At 33.5% G+C, this 21,124-nt stretch overlaps 1 protein-coding gene across 3 annotated transcripts in view; it reads left to right on the forward strand.

Moving 5' to 3' along the window:
* LOC126751974 (uncharacterized) overlaps window positions 1-21,124 on the forward strand; it is a 297,586-nt gene that overhangs the window by 15,349 nt on the left and 261,113 nt on the right. For all 3 annotated transcript variants that reach the window (XM_050462481.1, XM_050462483.1, XM_050462482.1), the window contains exon 2: window positions 19,079-19,636. The gene's annotated coding sequence lies outside the window, so the exon portion shown is untranslated. The remainder of the gene's footprint in view (window positions 1-19,078; window positions 19,637-21,124) is intronic.

The raw sequence follows: 21,124 nt of genomic DNA on the forward strand, positions 1-21,124 counted from the left end.
ATTAAAAATACAAAATTGCGTGTGAAATCAACAACGGTTTTCCTTATGCGGAAACCTCATAACCTCGTATAACCTCTTTCTACCTATCAAGTCTGTTTATTACATTTATAACAGTTGCTTGTTTGATTTGCCACTTAGTATGGCATGTCGAAGGAAAATCATCTCTTGTAAATATATTTTTTTCTTCGCTCAAGAACAAAAAAGATCTGCTTTTATTGTTGTTGTAGCGGCCGTGAAGTAGTTGGGAAGAACGTTGCTTTACGTTACCTTGTTTAGGCTTTAGCCAGATAATAATCGCGGTACGTTTCGATTACCCGACTGTCGTAGGAACGGTAAAATAATTTATGCAAGTGTTTTATTTCTTTCTAAGTTTACTTTGTTGAATAACGTTAGCCATATAATCCAAAAGACTCTAGCCAAATTAGTCTTTACTACAAATCTCCAAAATTTAGTTATGATGGTTCTTGTGAATTTATTGATCGTGAAAGAATGTTCGAGCATGTCATATGCTATATAATTTAAAAGTAAGGTGAATTTGTTTGTATACTCAAACTCATATCGGTTCTTTATTTACACGTCCAAATCAGTTTCAGCTCCTTCATAGTAATCCCTGTTCGATAAAATTTTTTTTTTCAGTTAGTCTTCAGAACCTGCTTCGATTCGGTTCTTATCTTTGCAATCGTATTGAATGGCGAATTAGTTTTTCCAGTGTGCTAAATAGCCAGAAGTCGCGTTAAGCCAAATCAGGTGAATACGGTGGTTTTGGATCTAAGTATATCAGTTGAGTTTTTGGCAAATAAGTTGCACAGAACTAATGCAGTATAATATTGTGCATTTGAGTGATTTGGAAAGCAGTGGAGATTTCTTTCTCTATATCTGAGACACAGAACGTGCTTCAAAATGATTCGAAGCCAAATGATATTTTTCTATCAGCAGGGGCTCTACTTGTCAAACGACGATTTTCAAGACCGAAATCTTTGATTTTTTGGACATGACCCTCGTCGGTAAAAACTGATGGTCGTCCAGAGCGCGATTAGTCTGTAATGTTTTCTTGGCACCCTTTGAAACAAAAACGTTTTTTGTGACATAATTTAATCACCAAAGGCCTTCCGCAACATTTTCAACATGTCCACAAAATATTTGTTCCGAAAACAAAATTTGAAGAAAGTTCTTTGTGTAGCAAAATCAACTTATTTAAAAATCGTAAAAATCACTATTGGTTGTTTACAAAAATGCGTCTAAATCGAATAGACGCATGTCAAATGTAGTAGAGAGTTCTGCCACCCTAGACGAAAAAAAAAAATTACCTGCCTTACTGATGCTCTGGAGTTAATTTCATTTAATTTTTGTTATCACAGCAGTAGTGTAAGCTTCAGTATTAACTGTCCATAATTACTATAGTCTCCTCAATGCCAAAATATCCAAGCCCAGCCAATATTGATTTCTGCATTTGAAAATAATTACCTATTATACTACCTACATGGGCGCTGGGAGCAGATTTCAAAGGTTTTAGAACCAGATAAGATTTGAGTTGTCATATGCTTCAGGTATTATTTGTGCTAAGTTTTGTTTCGTTAGCTTTGTTGGTACTTCAACCTATTGGAAATGTAGAGAAGCTGACGTGAACCTTTCAAAACAAATTTCAGTTTAAACAGACCACTTAGTTTTTGAGATATGCAATATTTTCTAACTGAATCACTTTTCAGTAATCTTTGCGGTGAAATTCAACGTTTCTGTCTGTATGTTTCACATATTGGCTGTTGCTGATTTTAAATGTTTTCTCCGAGTTTGCTTAGCTTGCTCCAGATTCATCCACTTTATTTCCTCCATTCAACCCACAAAAGTTTAGCGTAAAGTTTTTGAAAAATTTAAATATACAAATCGCAAGTACCGTAACCCAGTTTCAGCTAATTGAAAACAATTTTATAAGAGCACACCTTCAGTGTCCTAACACTGTTTATTTACTTGCAGTGTTGTTGTTTTTCCGCAGTCGAACTATTACCAAATTCGTAGCACAACTTTTCACGGCTTCGAAAATTACTGGTAAATTTAAACGTAACTGGTTCGAACACGAATGATTTGTTTATTTATTTTACGCTTAAATTTTTGTAAACTTGCAGACACATTTATTTGATTTTGTTTTTATTTTTGTAATTCAACGTTTTTTTTGTAGTGATTTTCAACGAAAACCGGCTTTTTGCCGCAAACACGCTGAAAGAGTTAAGCCACAACTCTATGGGTGCCGCCAGCGCTCCAAGCTCCAGCAGTTGGCTGGCTGTCTGCGCGGCAGCGCGGCTTGGTTGTGCCGCTGGCCAGCATTTTGGCAGTTTTAGCAGTTTTCAAAACAGCCAGCTGCCGCTTTTGCATAATACCTATAAGTACATTTGCGGTTGCTTACCACACATACCAAGGCACACTCTATTAGATCTCGAGATATACTCCGTACACATGCAGGCGCATACCGCCGAGCAGACATGTTTAAGTATTTTTTAATGCGCCTGCCCCGCACCAGCATTACAAGGCATGGCTTACAAGCGCGCAATGAGTTCAGTGTCTGGTTGACGATTAGTTGCCACACCAGCCAACAGCCACCAGAAGCTGCACTTTTTGTTTATTTTTAACCGCTTTAGACACTTTAAAGTGTTTCTGTCTACCCGTCTGGTCATTTCATTTCAAACCGTCGGAGTCGGAGTCGTCGTCGTCGTCGTCGTCATCAACGTCATTATTTAAGTTTAACTCTTAGGCTCAAACGTTGATTGACATCTATGTTTTGACTTCAATTCGCTTTGGTCGTGAAATTCGTTAGCGCTTTAATGCAAGAAGTTAATATATAACTCAAGCGTATAAAGTCACTCTAGCAGATTGAAAAGAGTATAATACAAGTATTGTTAGTGAGGATCGTTCAAGCAGTGAATTTTGTATCGTTGGAGAACGCAGAACAAGCTCCGTAGTAAAAGTCGAAAAAAAATTTTGCATTCTAGGGACAACATAAGAAGAACTTAGGACTTAACAACACAGTAATTAGTACACAGCAACTGCAAGTGGATTATCTTACATTTGCTCTTTTATGGAATCAATATACGTATAATACATGGATATTTTAACCGAACTCTGAAGTGTATAAAATAAAACTCAAAGCTACTGTTCCGTGACTATGCATTATATAAATATTAAAGTCAATTTCACCGAAACCAAAAAAATCTCCGCAAGTAGAGTAACATAGAGTTGAAGACTACGACTATTTAAACAAGTAAGTAAGGACTAAGTTCGGGTTGGATTACTTATTGACCGGCTTGAAGTCTGATAAAATAAATCACTTGATGAAGCATATGTGATTTGGGGTAATTCCAGCATCAATTTCACACATTTTCAGAATTAAGTTGAGTTTTGAGTCCACTTTCCTGGAGAATTATATCTTGTCGCGATGAAGGGGCTCACTCAGTAAGTGTAATGATCCCGAATGCGTCGCCTGCGGTAGTTTAGCTACTAACAGGTCGACCCAATCCGACAAGGTTGAAGGTGCATACCATCGCTAAAACAATTAACATACCAAAATGCTTCTGCGAGAGAGGTCGTTTGGAATTGGTCTAGTATCTCCTGAGATTTAAAATTTCGCTTTAAGGTGAACGGTGCAACGAACATAGGTATTTCAATTTGGTACCTGCTCTGACTCTGAGGTATCTACCTCTCACAATCTCTTTCTTTTGTTACAAGGAGCATGAGAGTCGCCCACACTTTCAGAGATTTTAGTATCTGGTTTTTAAAATGTATATACTTATATACAGAGTTTAAATGCTCTTTATTTTCTATAATCCAACACTAGAGGGTATACAGATCTACAAATTCTCCCAATGCTTAGATACGCGGTTTACTTGCTGTCTGTGAACTTACTGTTTAAAACTTGAAGTGTACTGTTCCAATCAGAAGTCATCCATATGTATATACATACTCCCTTGCGATTTGCTTTGGGAGACAAAGCCGATCTGAGCAATGCCGTTTATAACAATCTCTCAAAAGCCCCATCGATCAACGATCTGTTTACATCAAAGCATAGTTTTTGGACCGCAGAAACGACGGTTCCTTTATAAATACCCTTAAATAGCGGGACCAATAAGTAGACTGAGTGACATGTTCCCAAATTCTGGTTAATTTTTTACACAGATGGCTCGGTATTAATTCACTAGTATAAAATAAGAAAAAAAGGTTTTATATACAAAGGCTTCATTGTTTAGTTTGTATGACAGCTATGTAGATGCTATAGTAGTCCAATTCGAACTATATACCATATTCGGAGATTATAACGCTATCTTAGGTAGTAATATATGCCGAATTTTAAGAAGATATCTTCTAAAATGAAAAATTTTCTAACAAGATCTTGATTTTTATCGACCAGTTTATATGACAGCTATATTTCATAGTGGTCCGATCTCAATAATTTCTACACAGATTACATTGTTGTCTTCAGCAAATATTCTAGCCAAATTTCATGATGATACCTCATCAAATAAAAGAGTTTTTTAAACAAGGACATGATTTTCATCATTCCGTCTGTATGACAGCTATATGTTATAGTAATCCGATTTGAACAATATGTTCGGAGATTGTACCTATGGCTTACAAAATAATTCTGTTATAATTTCGTGAGGATATTTTGTGAAAGAAAAAGTTTTCTGTACGAAAACATCATTCAATTACAGCAGTAGTCCGATAAATGAACGTGAACAGACGGCCGTGAGACTCTTAATATACACTGTTAAGGGTATAAAAATCCTATCGGAAATAGTCACTTTAAGATATACATAATCGCTAAGGGCGCTATCTATTCATTTGCAGAGTTCTCTTGACTTTATGCTTATCTATCACTTGGTCTCTAGACGATTTCTCCTTGATATACACAACAAAATTGAGCTTCACTTGCTTTCTGCTTGATCTACGCCATAAAATAAAGCTTTGTGCTAATTATTTTGAAATTTTAGAAATCGAGAGAATTTTTATAACCAAATGTTTTGCCGATTGATCTTTAAAAAGTTTAAAAAATGTTGTTTAAGCTTCTCTTTTATTTCACTTCAATCTTGCATTTCTTGCAACTTTTTGGCGAATTTCTCTTAGCCTTTGCATAACAAACTGCTTTAAATACGCTATTTAGTTGCGCCAATAAATGAACCAAGGGCAGCAAAACAGCAGAAAAAAGGAGCAATATGTAAGTGCAACAACAACAACAGGCAACAAAGAATAGAGCAAAGTCGCCAAACTTCTTTTTTCGTCAAATCGCGATTTTTTGTTATTTTTTTGCTTGCAGATTTCTTTCACCGCTTGCAGCAGTCCAACCGACAACCAGATATATTTATGTATGCATATATAGTTATGTGTATATCTATATACATAGTTTTTTGTCTGCGGCGAATAAAGTGAAAAATAAAGCAAGAATTATGTTTTGCTTTAAGCTCAAAAACTCAAAAACTTTGCTGCTTTGTTCGATTACAGCAAAGATTTTCTGCTGAGTGTTGCTCAAGCTGGCAGCTTCTATTCCTCGTTTTGCTGCTGTTGTTGTTGGCAAACTTTAGTTGATTTCTTTATGCTGAATTTCAGTATTTTCCGTTGCTTTTTTTATTTATGTACTTATTTAATTTTTTAATTAATTTTTTTCTCGTGCATTGTGCCTAAGTTTAGAAATATATGTATGTATGTCGTGTTGTTGTTGTTATTGCTGCGCCTCCACATTGGCCTCGGCCATTTGGACGGTTCGAACCCTCTGCGACTCGCCATCTATCAAATGGTACGGATACTTTGCTACTAGTAGCCAAACATATATAAGTATATATATATGTATATAATGTATATATAGTGATAAAGATATGTATAGACCTTAAGTATATGCTCACATGCTTCTATCACAGCTTGGCACGCTAACTTGTTTTTCATTGCGGCAGCAGCTTAAGTTGTTTCAACGTCCAATTCTACACAAACTCACACAAACATATATATTTGTACTTTTGTTCGTGTTGTTGTTGCTGTTATTTCATCTTTCAATTGTTGGCTTTGTTGGCTGCTTTTGCCACTTGTGCCTGTGTACCAAGCTCGGACTTGTTTCGAAGCCAACAACTCTCTTGTTCACTACTCTTGTTCTGTGTCTATTATGCTGCGTCGCTTATACCATTGTTGTTGTTGTTGTTGTTGTGGTTGTTGTTGCTATTATTATTAAAATACAAACGAACGCAGTTAAAGCACTTGAAACTAAAGAGTTATATAATTCATTTTAACAGTAATTGCGCCAGCATTAATACGCGTGGAGCGCGAAAAATAATTTAAAATTCTTGTTGAGAGTTGAAAAAAAAACAACAACAAAAAACATCAAAAATTATACTTAAAAGAATTCATATTAATGATGGTTGAAACCACTTGTGAGACACTTGAAAACTTATGCTGCTGTAAAACTATGCGAACAGGGTGCCACGCCGCGAATTGCTAAATAAATTGCAAATAAATAAAATTTTTCTGAATATTGTTATTTGGAAAAAATATTCTTAAAACAAGAAAACAGATTATGTTCGGTTGCACCGTAGCTTCAAGATGCTTCACAGGTGTCTTTCTTTCAGCCTAAAAGTGTACAAAATGATCTTTTTCTCGGTTTTGATCGGCCAGTTTGTATGACAGCTATAGGGTAATGTCATTCGATCGGACCAATTTCTTGGGAGATTGCACCACTACTTTAGATAGCAATCTATGCCAAATTTGATGAAGATATCTTGTCAAATGAAAAAGTTTTCTTAACAAGCACTTTACGCCGATCATTCAGTTTGTATGGCAGCTACAGGCTATTGTGGTCCCATGTCAGCGATTCCAACAAGTGAGCAGATTCTTGGAAAGAAAAGGACGTAGGTAGAACTACAGATCGATCTCTCGAAAACTTAGGGACTAGTTCGCATATATACAGACGGATGGACAAGCAAACGGACAGGCAAGCGGACATAGCTAAATCGAGTCAGTTCCATATGTAGATCATTTATGAAGATATTTTATAGGGACTCTGATATTTCCTTCGTGGTGTTACAAACTTTATAAAAACAAAATTATTCCAAAGTGAATCAAAATATATACTTAGTTCCAACCACGGGACCTAGATAGCTCATTAAATCCATGTTAAAAACTATTTCCTCAATATGTTAAGTTTGGTACGATTACATAATAGAAGAGTTTAGGTTTCATATCAGTACTATTATACCAGATCGTTTCTATTAAAAATGGAAGTATTTTCCAGACTGATTTTGAGCACTGCTTCTTATACTTGGTTACTCCACCAGAGACATGTTCTATATATTCGTCTTTTTTCATCGACTCTCTCCGCGAAATACTTTCTCCCTATATCGAGAGAGGATTTTACATCCTAATTGCCAAGTGAGACCGTAATAGCAGTGAATCTATCCTTCGCTGGACCTTCAGACTGACATCATCGTTGCTATCAATGTCTTTGCCAGAACATACATTTTTTGTCTTACTTTCATTAACTATCAGACGTATTTTGGTAGATTCCCTCTCGATTGCCGCAAAAGCTTCGGAGTCCTCCGGTTTACTAATGTCCTTAGAGTCCTTAGTGTCTTAGAGCTTCTTTGACTATTTTTCTCTTTGAAGGTGAGTCTTAATTGTCTTATAAATATTCTAACACTCTTTCAACTACTTTCTGTGAGTGTTTAAAACTTAATCAAACATTCATACTTGAGTTGGCAATACTAAACTTTTTACATGGTGGTTCAGATACTTCTGACTATCCTGGTTAGTTACTTTGACAATCGGAATTAGTTACTTTGACAAATTTGTCAGAGTCCCAAGGCGCTTTCGAGAGAGTATTGAGCGTGTTTTTTTAGGAAATTTTGGGTTCACACGGAATATATATATAACAGAAAGTCCTTGATTATTATTGGCTAGTTATATGATCCTGCAACCTCGCATATTCTGAATACCCTCAAATCTATCAAAACTGGCTAGAATGAAGTAGGTTAGGCTAGGTTAAACAGGTAGACTAATGAATCAAGCATAGACCACTTTTAGTTCTTAGCGATACCTAACAGGGTGCCACTACGTAATCAACAAGAAAAAGTCATCCTATTCAATTGTCTCATATCTTTCTCATTGTTCCATACCGTGGAACCCCAAAATGTTTGAAGCGTTGCTTTGCCAATCCGAGACCAATCGAGATGTCTCGATGTAAGCATCCTTAAATGTCGTATCGTGTCAATATGTCCACTTCAAAACCATTCGGAAATGGTATTAGCTTATTTTTGACCAATGTGCTTATCAGTAACGCGATTTAAATTTTCTTTGTGTGATATGTGCAAAATGGCATTTTTCGAAGTTTTTAGACTTTTCAGTAGCCGTTAGTTGAAATCTTGAGTCATCTAAAGGCAGAAAGAAACCTAATATGACTACCCTGGTGCAAAATCACTACTTGAAGCTCTCAGAAAACTAAAGAACATTACAAATTAACTGCTCAAAAGCTTTATTAAACTTAAAGCTTCAAGAATCGAAACAAAACAAGTCACAATAATATTAATCTTTTTTTCAGTTAACACATATCTTTTATGAGTTAACATATTTTTTTTTAATATTGAATTTTTCGTGAGCTAACACATGTCTCTATTTGAAACTCTCCGACAACTGAAAAGCTTTTTAAAACTCTAAAAGCTTTATTTTACTTAATCTTTCACATATCGGGGCAAGTATATAGCCAGAAAAATAAATTTTTTTTTCCAAATTTATTATTGATAGATAATGTTGATATAACATAAAGGTTGTTCTTTATTGGAGGTAGGTGGTAACTCTATTAAATGTATTTTATTTTACATTTTTAGGTATACTGAAGAGGAAAATGGAAAAGCAATTATTTTCACAAAGTATTTTTAAAATTTGAAGTAATTGCATGTACAAAATTTTTAGTGGATATGGCAACTCTTTTCTCAAAAAGTTCATTCAAAAAAATATTTTAAAAATATATTAGTGATAATATGAATTTTTAAAAGTGTTTCGGAATTATTGTAGTAAATGGAGTTAGGTGGCAACCCTATTGAATGTATTTTACATAGATAGCTAAACTAAAGTGAAGAATTGCTTTAAAGTAGTAGTAAGCTAATGAAGTAAGATTTCGCATTATTATATGGCATGCATTTTATCGCAGCCAGTTGGCAACCTTATGCGAAAATATTGGTGAATATTTTATTATAAACACTAAAAATGCATATTCAGTAGCAGTGAGTTACAAAAATAAATATTTAATGCTCGAAGTCATTACCGTTTTCTACAGCCAAAAAGGTAAAAAACAATTCTGTCAAGTTGCCACTCAAAAGCATTTTCATGTGCTAGAAGTTTTATTTTTTAGTTTTCGTTTTATTTTTATTAATTTTTTTTTTTCATTTACTCAGTAGTGTAGTTATTTGGTTATTTCTGCAAATTTTTCTACTCTATTATTTCATCACTTATTTTAGTTATTTTTTCTTTTTGTATTTTTGTTGTATTTTATGACCATGTGCAAGTATTTGCATTGTTGTAGTATTTCCTCTTTTGAGCAAACACTTCCATTTGGCGCATTCATTTGGGGTTTCGCTAATCGCTCTGCACATTTGTCAAACGTCGAACAAAATGTTGAAAATATTTTTTTTTCCTGCAAATTGCTGGCTGCGCACCGTTTTACCCCCCGCGACAAAGTATTTACCTATAAGTATGCTATAAATGCATGTGTGTAATTTTTTATGAGTGTGTGTCTAGCGTTATAAGTATGTATGTGCGTGTATGTGTGCAGCCGTGCTGGCGTTGAAGCTGAAATGACTTGTTGGCCAGTTGGCAATTTGAAAAGGTCAAATATGGTTTAATTGCTTAAATGCAACAATGCATGACCAATTCACAGTGTGAATGCAAAAAAACACATGAAATGAAAAATGTTTAAAAAATTATCGCATGTAATAAAAAAGTATAAAAAAACGCCAACAACTAATGACCAAGCGTCTGAAAAGCGTTGAACCACGACTCTAGTGAGCTATTTGCTAACAAATTATGCGTTATTACAAAATGCACATATTTGTGTGTGTGCCTACTTGTTTGCGTTTGTGTGTAACTCCCGTAAACACGGAAATCAAAAAGTTCGCAGCGAACGCAAAAGCTTTGCAACTTATGTTGTGGTCTTAAAAACTCATAAAAAATAATTAAATGAGTTTATTAAATTTTGCCGTTATTTATTTTCAATATTTTTCATATTTCTCAGCACACGCTTTGTTTATGTTACCACAAGTCGCCGCCTACAACTAGTTAAATAAACAAATGCGCCGAAATTAAATGAGCGAGCGCGTACTTTTCGCCGCGTACGTGCTTTAATATGAAATACTAACGGTGTTTTTTGTTTCTCGGTAATTTTTTGCTTGAAATCTATGCTTGACGGCGGCCAATACCTGCCTTTCGCACACCTCAAATAAAGCGTTTGTAAACAAGGAATGCGTGTTTAAGGTAAAAACTGAAGAGCGAAAAAAAAATTTAAGAAATATTTATTGAATTAATTGTGTATTTTCACTAAATTTCTGTGCGTATGGCGCTCACCTCGAAGGCCTCTTAGTTTTTGCTGATTTCTGTCGCAGCTGTAGCTTTTTTGGTCGCCTACTTGCGGTTATGGGTCATTAGTGCAACGGTTTTTTGGTCGTGTAGTCGCGCTCCATTTATTAAATTTTAAATTTTTCAATTAAAAAGCAATGAATAATTTTGCAAAAAGTGTCAAAATCTGATTCGTACGTAATTAGTGTTTTTCTATTAAAGTAAAAATTGTGTATTAAAAGTTGTAAGCTTTCAACCTTAATTACTTATAATTAAAAAAAAGTAATCAATGCCTTTGAAAAAAATTAAATATTAAAACTCAAAATAACAATTTACTGCTCTTCGACTTTTTATTTCATAATGATTTTAAATAAAAAGCAAGGGCTTTAAAGGATTATATCCCCTTGCAAAGCAGAAAAACCAAACGATTTTTCCTAGGAATTTTTTTTGAAGCGGCATTTAGTATAATAAATAATTAAAAATTATGCACTTTCGAGGAATTTAACGTAATTTAATAATCGTTGAATCATTTTGCAAAATTTTGAATTTATTCGAACTCGTAGTCGATCTCCAGGAGTACCTCCGAAAGAACGTAGCTCGCGGTGAGAAAGATTTTTCTGCTTAAAATCAACTGAAATCCAAAAATCAGAAAAAAAATTAATAATAGAAACTCAACGGAAACCAAAAATAAACTGATAAACATTAAAGCAAAAAAAATTTACGGGCATACTGAGATAGGGGAAAGGAAGGGGATGTGCGTGGTTGAATTTTTAAGGAGTAATTTCACTTTTCGCCAAAACTATGAGTCCTATAGAAAAGAGTTGTATTGCAATGTTGTTGGTTATGAAAAGAACTATAACTTTTATGTATACTTATACGCTTTTTTACACATAACCTCGAAATTTATGTGAAAATTTTAAAGAATTTTTTATTTTTATTGTACAAAGCTGTTTTTTTCTTTTACCAAATTTGGTGCGGACTTACATTCTTATGTACCAAACAATATTCATTCTTTACTCTTATATTGACATAATATCGAAAGAAACCCCCCTAAGAACCAAAAAATATATATAGGTCAGGTTAGGTTAAACTGTAGGCAATAAGCCACGCATAGATCAGTTTTGGTCCTTTGCGATACCAGATGGGGTTCAGTTCCTAGGTTCAAGAGAAGTAGTCATCCTTTAGGATGCCCGCGCTTGACGTGAATTTAAACAGACTATGCGCCCTCACTATCGATACCTCCTCCAGTGTATCATTCCTTAGTGACTCCAGACTTTACAGCGTAGTCTTGCCAATGCGGCAAAAATGCACAAAGATGCTCCACTATTTCCTGGTGCCATGCTCTTAACATTTTCTGCAGTCTTCCCGACCTGTCAGCCCTATACTGCGGGCGTGTGCCGACACCAGACAGTGACGCGTTGGTATTTAGATAATTTTCCTACAGTCACTTCTATCGAGTGCGAATAGGAATTTGTGGACTTCCAAACTACCGTTTTGCACATGACTTTTGCAGTATCGCACCCAGGTAGATCGTTTCATTTTGTTTTGATTTTCTTTACCATGCTTCTGTCGAGGTCGTCATATAGACAATGCATGGGTTTCCCAATGTGTTTCTCGTTTTCGGTTGTTGGAGGCACACCATTCTTGGCAATCTCGTCCACTATTTTGTTGTCCTCGATGTCTTTGTGACCCGGCACTCAGTAGAAGTGAAGTTGCTTACTTCTGGCAACACTTACCACTGCTGCCCTGCTTTCCAAGACACTTCTGGCCGATATGCGGAATGAAGTTATTGCTTTGATTGCTGCTTCTACGTAGATGTTGACTCTGGATTTAGTCAAAGTTTCTGCCAATTAAAGCCATTTGGCAAAGATATATTCAACCTCCGATGATTATTTAAATGCAAAATTTCATTGTTCTACCAAATTTATTATAAGTCTCAACTTCTCAAAATATTTTTAATAATATTATATTAAAATTTAATAATATCATATTTTAGTTGCCTTATATTATTTTCATAATAATAAAAATATCTTCACAGTTCGTTCTCTACTCTACTAACTATTTGCTGCTTTTCGAAAGGTTGCTGGAGCTTTTGGGTCATGACGAATATCTCAGCCGGCACGCGTTACCAAAAATATACATAAATATGGTATATTTAACCATTCCAATTCCAATAATGACATATAATTAAATGAAAAAGAAAGTTAACGCCTTCAAGGTGAAAGTAAAACATCCTCAGTCTACTCACCTTCCACATATTTGGCTGAATATTTACATAAATCTATATATAGTATATAAATCAAGCACACACCCTTTTCGTAAGCCAAAAAGACAAAAAGAGAAGAAAATTTATAACAAAGCAACTTGCGTTCATTTGCTTTTCGTTCAATGCGCATGTTTTGTGGGCCTACCTCAACTTTTCGGCTTTCAAAGATCGCCAAATCGACTATTTTCGGTTGAACTCATTTACTTAGCGCTGGAAATAAATATGTACATAAGTATGTAAGATGGTTGAGTAAAAATCTGTAACTAAAGCAATAAATCATGTGATGAGTTTGGGGAAATTTCAGTCAAGCCATTTGTGTAGCTAATCCCCATTTACGTTATGTGTTTATGTATGTATTTGTATACTTGTATTCAATATGTATATATTAACATATATTTAATGATTTTATAGTCATTTAGTTAGTATGTTGTATGTTTATTCTCAGTAGTATTAAAGAAATATAGATTGTATTTTAGGAGATATTGAAATCTTTTTTCTAAACTAAACTAAAAAGGAACGAAATGTTTTGTACATACTATTACATAGGTATATTGGACTTAGTATTCCGTATTTCGCATTTTCAAATAGTCAATCGTAGTTCGTAGTCGTAGCATAGACCACTGCCCTGACATAGATAAAAAAGAAGTTTAAGCAACACAAATCTATTATTCTAGTTCTAAGTTGCCACTCAAAGGCATTTTCATATTCTGAAAGTGTTTTTATGCTCTAATTGACAATTTGACCACACAATTTCATGATATAATTTGAACATCGAGTCGGTTTTCACATGCTGTTTTTTTTTTTTTGACTTAGGTGACCATTTGCCAAAACCATTTGGCATTTCGACGATTGACAACGATCAAAAATTGGAAAAATTTACTCATCCCGCACACTATTCATTGTGACATTAGTTCTATCCATAGTTTTAGAAAACAGTTAACAGTTTTGCTTCTATGCATGTCACATTGCAAAGTCTTCAAGCCTTTGCCCATCCCTGTACGACTCGCACATTTGAGACCCTAGGATGTGATCCGTTTTAGTATTCTTTGTTGTTTTTTTTGTTTGCAATCTTTCAGCTTGTGATCGGGTTTCCAAAATTATAAGGGCACATAGACCTAAGGTCGCGGTGCAATACTCGTATATTTACTTTATCCCACATCGTATGCATAGTCCTTCCCTTTCCTGTTAAGCCCTTTGCATTCCCATTGCGAATGGTCGAAGTTCAAACATCTGTAGCATTTTTTAACCTTCTTTAATGAGCCTCATTCTGCATCTCATCCTTCCTACTTTTATGTGGCCTGCCTTTAGTACTCTGTTTGCGCTTCGGGCTGTTAACGTCGCATATGCGAGTATGATCTTCAATGTTGTTTCCTTGCCTGTTTCGTTTAGCAACAGTCTTTCGGAGGTTGTTACTTCTGCTGTGGTAATTAAGGTGTCGAAATCTTGGATCTCTATAGCTTTCTGCTTTAGCTTTCTTATAGAAGCTTTATAACATAAATTGTTCCTAAGCACATTATGGTGCTATGGTTTTTGTTTTTCACCTTTCTTCAGTTCGAGTAGCTGGACGCCTGATTTTGGTGCCCGGGTTTCTGTTTTTCTCCTTTCTTTAGTTCGAGTAGCTGGGCACCTAATTTTGTTTTATGTATTGTACTGACTTTCATCTTTTCTTAGTCCGTCATGACGAATGTTTCAAATCACCTCGGCATACCTTGTCAGGATTTAAATCAACTGAACCTGTACCGCCAACCTAATAACGACGTGGCATCAAACGTAATTGAAGACCTGCCATAGTTATAACGGTACGGAGGGAACTGAGATATTACCCTGAAAACCATTTCTGCGAAATATACACTTGCATTCAAAGTTTCAAAATCGTTTGTTAAAATCGTGGTCCTATTTTGTTGCTGGATTCCAGAATTTGTGCTGTGCTCTTGGTCAGTTGGCTGCTCATTGGGATTTCGGTAACCCACGAACTTAGGTCCGCAACAGTTCGTAAAACTTTAGCATTTGGTAGCTTGCATTCATCTATGTATTTCAGTAATAATAGTATTTTTTGGTTTTTAGATTTGAGTTAATTTTAAGCTGAAAAGTTTTCCTCATAGGCTATACGGAGATACTCTTGGACATCGGGTCGATGGGAATTTAACCCCTATTAGTAATTTTAAACTTTATTGAGGTGTAAGTCCACATATGGTAATTCGTCAGAGTATATTGAACAGAAATGTCAAAAGCATGTGTTTATTTTGACAGCTAGTTTTTTGGTGAATTCTATACTCCCAAGATCACACCCTATATTAAAGGTATTAACTAAGCTATTATAAATTAATGAATAATAGGAATAATAATTGGTGAATTTAATTACAATTTTCATGGAAATTTTGGTAATAATTTAATTTAATTCCCGTTATTTTTATTAATTTTTTTTTTCAATTGAAAAACTACGCAAATATTGCTCAACAGTGCAATAACTTTATTTGACAACTATTGCGATCGACGGCCATCGACCGCCATCGATTTCTTTAATCTCCATTTCTGTCTAATAATTACAATGGCGCGGCACGTTTATCTACACGCTTCCATTTGCCATTTGATGTTCATGCTCATGTTTGCACATGTTTTTAAACATTTTTTGCTAACATGCAATTAATTTTGTTTGCTGTCAGCAGAAATAAGGCAACACAAAAAGCAACAACAATATAAAAATGTCCACAAAAAAAAATAAAAATATCCATCAAATACAAATATCAAATATCTAGGCAGTGTATTTATAACTACAGTCAATATACAACAACAGAAGCAATGTGTACTTTTGTTGCCAGCTACAAGCAAACGGCACTTTGTTGGCATGGAGGAGTAAAAGAGGCCTGTCCGCGTGCAGAATTAATATGTTCATGTCACGAAAAAAATTAGTGAACACATGACTACTTGACACTCGCATGGGTGGACAAGCACGCACATAAGCAGCCATACATACAGAAAGCTGCAAGAACACTGAAATATTTTGTTTTCTAAAGCAACCATAGTAAGCAATTGATGATTTTCCAAAGGTTTTTCTGATATTTGGCATAAATTATTTTTGGTGCAAATTTTTTTTTCAAAAATTGTTTAAATATGTATTAAAAAATGGGTTAAAATTTTTTAAAAATACATTTTGAAAGCAAAAATAAAAAATTGTAGAAAATAACTGGGAAAAATTAATTTTGACAGTGAAAAATTTTTAAATGCGAAATTAATGAGCTTGACAAAACAAAAAATTAGAAATATTTGAACATACTATAAATACTTAAAAACTTGAGTTCGAAAAATTTTAAACATTTGAAAACAAAAAAAATTCGGAAAAATTGAAATATTTTAAACTATTTAAATAAAAATATTTCATAAATTGTTAAAATATTTAAAAAAAAAATTATGCTTGATGCTGATGCTTTAAAGTTTTGGCTTATTATGGAAATGAGAAATTTCAAAAATTAATTTCCATAAAAAAATCTAAAAGTATTGTATTTCAAATGTTTAGTTTTTAGTTGAAAATGAATCAGGAATCAGCAATGCTTTTTTATTTAGTAAAACATTTAAAAACAAGTAAGAAAGAGCAAAGTTCGGGTATAATCCACCATTTAATAATCTGGCGACTTGTAACTAAAGCCAGGAAAGTACCTTCAGGTACATAAAACCGGTTAGTTATATTTAGCCTAAGGCGAGTCTTCACTCGATGTACACTGTTATAAATAAAATACGGTATAAAGTCACCCGGAAGTTCGAAAAAACAGTTCTTGATATTAAGTACATGGAGGCTAAGGGAAAGGTTTAACCCTTTGCGACCGTATTAACTTTATATATGAGTGTCATGCTGGTCGGAATTAATTTTGTTTCCAAGATTGTGAAGGAAAAATAAAATTGATTAATTCTTCTATTCAAACCATTTGTAGTACACAAATATATTAAATATTAAATGTTTAGGAAATAAAAAAAGTAGTAATTTTTTCAAACTTTTTTAAAATGTTTTATTTTAGTATTGAAACTAATATTTTTTCAAGTTTTCAACAACTTTTTAATTATTTTTTTGTAATATTGAAATTATAAAGTTTAATATTTCGATAACCAAATCTGCCCAGCTTTTTCTTGTCTCACCAAAAAGTTTCTCTCTGTGAAAATAAAATTTTTCAAAATTAACAAGAAAAGTTTTGGCAAAAGGGAAATAATAATTATGAAAAATATTTTAATTAAACAGTTTCTAAATGGTATGCAGCAATTTTTTTTTTTGAAATATTTTCTAATGTTTTTTAATAAAATTTTGAATTAGAGAATTACCGATATTTTATTTTGCAAAAGTTAAATGAAGTTTTAGCCAAAATTGTTAAATGTATAGGAAATTAAAATAAAAATAATTATTAAATTATTCAAACTTGTACAAAATATTTTTTAGTATTGAAATAAATTTTTTTGTTAAGTTTTGACTAAAACTTTTAAATTTTTGTAGTGTTGAAGTTAAAATTTTTGGCAAAATTTAACCATTTTTAGTATTAAAAATTATATAATCCTTCGTATTGAAATTAAATATTGTTCAAGTTTCAACCAAAGTTTTACTATTTTTGTAGTAATGAATTTCAAAAATTTTTTAATATTAAAGTTTTGTTTTTTTTACTGTTATACCAAAATATTTTAAGAAATTAAAAATTTGTCCATTTCGTAAATTTTTCAGATAATCGCTTTTGTCTGCAAAACAAGTTTCAAAAAAAGTTGGTTCCAAACTTAAATTCGTAAAATTTCTGCCCTAGAAATTCTAATTTCCTTTGCGAGAAAAAAAATTTCGGAAATAAAAATTGCTTTCCAAAAAATAGGGTCTTCGAAAACGCTGTTTAAAGTATCGACAGTCTTCTACAAGGAAAAATCCATCTTGCAAAGCAAATTCTTAACAAAAAGTAACTCTAAAGTCGAAGTTGAAAAATCCAGGCATATCATGCGTACATATTATATATTAGAATATAAATATACATAACTCCCTTCCAAATTAGAAATAACGGTTTTAATGGTCACCAACATTGGGTTCGGGACTTCCTTTAGAGTTATACTTGGAATTCTAAGCAGTAAATACTATATCTATAGTTGTTAGTGTCAAACAGAGGTAACGTTTCGTAGTCTCCTCCGGTATTTTAAATTAATGTTTTCTATAATAGAACCCACCAAGGTTCACCAAATTTATTACTAATATTAAAAGATGGTTTTAAGAAGTAGTACATAACCTCAAAAGTGGCGTTCTACCTGCTAGATCTCTCTTTATGCAGAATTTCCTTAGTTTTTTGTATTTAATTTCGATCGAGTTTCGAACTCAAGCTTACCGGAATAATACTCACTCACACGACACACACTATTTCACCAAAAGTGCTTTTGCTCTAATTTGACGTTAATGTCTCCTCAATTAGAAATAATAGGAGAAAATACTTTTATGCATACATTCATACATATATATCATGTACATGGTCGGTGTCAGTCAGTCTCGCATTGAGCACCATAAAAATGACAGACAGCCTTCGTTGAAAGTTGACCAGCGTAAAAATCGAGCCAACGCGCGTTTTCAGTAATTACTTTTGCGCTGGGTGTATATGCGGGTGTGTGCATATCCCTGAATGTGTGTGTAGATAGTATATACGTACAGTTATGTGCAGTACATTTGGTGCCTCTAATTTATTTATGTTCTGAATGTGCCAATTGTTTTGCGTATTTTTTTGCCTTTTTTGTAGTTTTTGTAATTTCAGTTTTTAGTTTGTAGTTTTTGTTTTTATTTTTGTAATATTTGCTTTTATTTTTGTAATTTTGTTTTATTTTTTTTTTGTTTTTTTTTTTTTGTAAATTTCGCTTTGTACTCGGCGAGTTGAAACAGTTCAGTGAACAGCTGTACGGCACTACGTGTACTTTGTGGTCAAATAACCGACCGACTGGCTGACTGACCGCTCGCGCGCTAGTCTACTTGTTGCTAAGGGGCAAAGCAGCGCAATGTTTCTCGTTCCACCAACACAACAAAATCGCGTGCAGTTATCCCCTTTTGTGTTTGAGTTTTTATTTTTACGCTTTTTTATTGTTATTGTTGCCTTACTTGCGATTGCTTTGTTCTCATTTTTATGGTTAACTAATTTCGTGTTGGCAATTTGGCTGTCCATTATTAATAGGTTTATAATTAATTTTAAAAATTTATGCAAAACTCAACGCAAAATTTCTAAATGTTTGTTGTTTTTATTCTCTTTGCAGAAAAAATGTGTGAACATCGTCTCTCTCTTGTGATAATTTGCAAGTCTGCTGTTGATATTCTGTGAGATCCCCACTAACTGTCGCTTTTCGGATGTGTGTGTGTATGCATTTTCCAACAGTTTAAAGTGGAAAAAACAACAAATTTTCAATAAAAATATTTGAATAATTGATATGAGCAATATTAGTAAAGAAAATTGAAACTAATTAATTGAGAAAACAATGAAATGAGCAGTTTGCACGCGGAAAAAAATCGAAAAAGTGTTTGTAAAAATGAAAATAAATGTTAGAGATTGTTCAAATGTATGAATATTACTAAAATTGTATCTGTAAATGCAACGGCTGAAACCTACTTTGAAAAAATAAAAAATAAAAATTGTGTACAGAACTTTACTGTGCCAAAAAAGGCATATAAAACATATAAAAAATAATTAGTGAAAAAAACTAAAACTAATTATTTTGAGTGGTGTTTTCAAAAAAAAAATTCTGCGACAAAAATAATAATGTTTAGAAGGCGTATTCGTGTATCAGCTGCATTTCTATTGCAGGAAAATTTATAAGGTGAGTACAATTTATTAAATTCTTTCTTTAAATATAAAAGGAGCCTCATTGGTCGGTGTCCGAGAGGACACTCTTGAAACTTACTGAGGGCGAGTAGTTCTCGTCCTCGTAATATTTACTCTGGGCTTCTTCTTCTTCCTGGTATCTAACCAGGGTTTGCCGATTAGGTATTTCAGCCTTAATTTGGCTACTGCCGAACAATTCAGAGGGAACTGTTGAGATTGTGCTATCTCGCACTTTTCCAGGCAGCCCGCTTGGCAGTGTTCAATTATAACTCCCATAACCATCGAAAGGTGAACCTTACTGAAGGCTTAGAGCTCTCTAGACCGCTTACGATTTACTTTCGGACAGAAGGACTTTCCTGGTATCTAACTAGGGTTTACCGAGCTTACTTGAGGTCCAGCCATTAAGTGTGAACCACAAAAGCCAGTGTAGATTTTATCCGTTCTCATTATGCAGCTAATGAATCTCAAGTAATTGCTCTAGCAAGCTCATCCATCTTGAAATTCCGGTGTTGCCAAGCACCTAAATCAATCTAATCATGAAAGAACTCAAAGCCAGAGATAAGGAGCAGATGAGTTTTTTCAATGCTCTCGAGAATACGGTCCTCGAGCAATTGAAGTTAGAAAGTTTTCTCCGAAGTCGAATTTAGAAAAAAGCTTAGTTTTCGTCAAAATTAAAGTAGCCAGGATTCTAAAAAATCTTTAGAAGAGTTATAAATTTATTTAAATAACAGTGATTACTCGCCGGATTTCTTGAGATGTGCTTTAGATGAGCAAGAAAGATTGTTTAGCATATAATAGTTGCACGAGCGAAAACTATTGTAGTTAAATTAGCTGTTTTCAATGAGTATAATGTTATTTTAATATGCCGGGATGTATAGTTGGGTAGTAGTATAGATAATTTGGTTAACCTAGACTCAAGATAAGAGTTTTTAGTTAGTTTTTGGTACATCAAATAACGAATCGATAATTTTATATCCAGAAATTTGATTAAACCCTATAATATAACCGAAAATAATCTATTTTTAATATACAAATTCACTGTTTTGTATCGAAACTCCCCACTTTATGTCGAAATTCACCATTTGTTATCGAATTTCACCACTTTAAAAAATAAAATAATACTTCAAAGAATCTCTTTCATATCAATCCTTCATTTCATATCGAAATTCACATCGATATGTACTACATTTTAAAAAATAAAATAATACCTCATATAATTTCTTTTATATTAAAATCCACCATTTCATCATGAAATTCACCACTTCATATCAAAATTCACCACTTTTAAAAAATACTACCTCAAATAATCTGTTTTATATCAAAATCCATCATTTCGTTTCGAAATTCACCACCTAATACCGAAATTGACCACTTCATAACGAAATTCACCACTTCACATCGAAGTTGATTACTTCATATTGAATTTCAACTCTTTGAAAAATAAAATAATTCCTCAAAAGCTGTTTTCCAAAATTGAAATCCA

Source organism: Bactrocera neohumeralis, chromosome 3, assembly GCF_024586455.1.
Source record: "Bactrocera neohumeralis isolate Rockhampton chromosome 3, APGP_CSIRO_Bneo_wtdbg2-racon-allhic-juicebox.fasta_v2, whole genome shotgun sequence".
Classification (NCBI taxonomy): Eukaryota; Metazoa; Arthropoda; class Insecta; order Diptera; family Tephritidae; genus Bactrocera; species Bactrocera neohumeralis.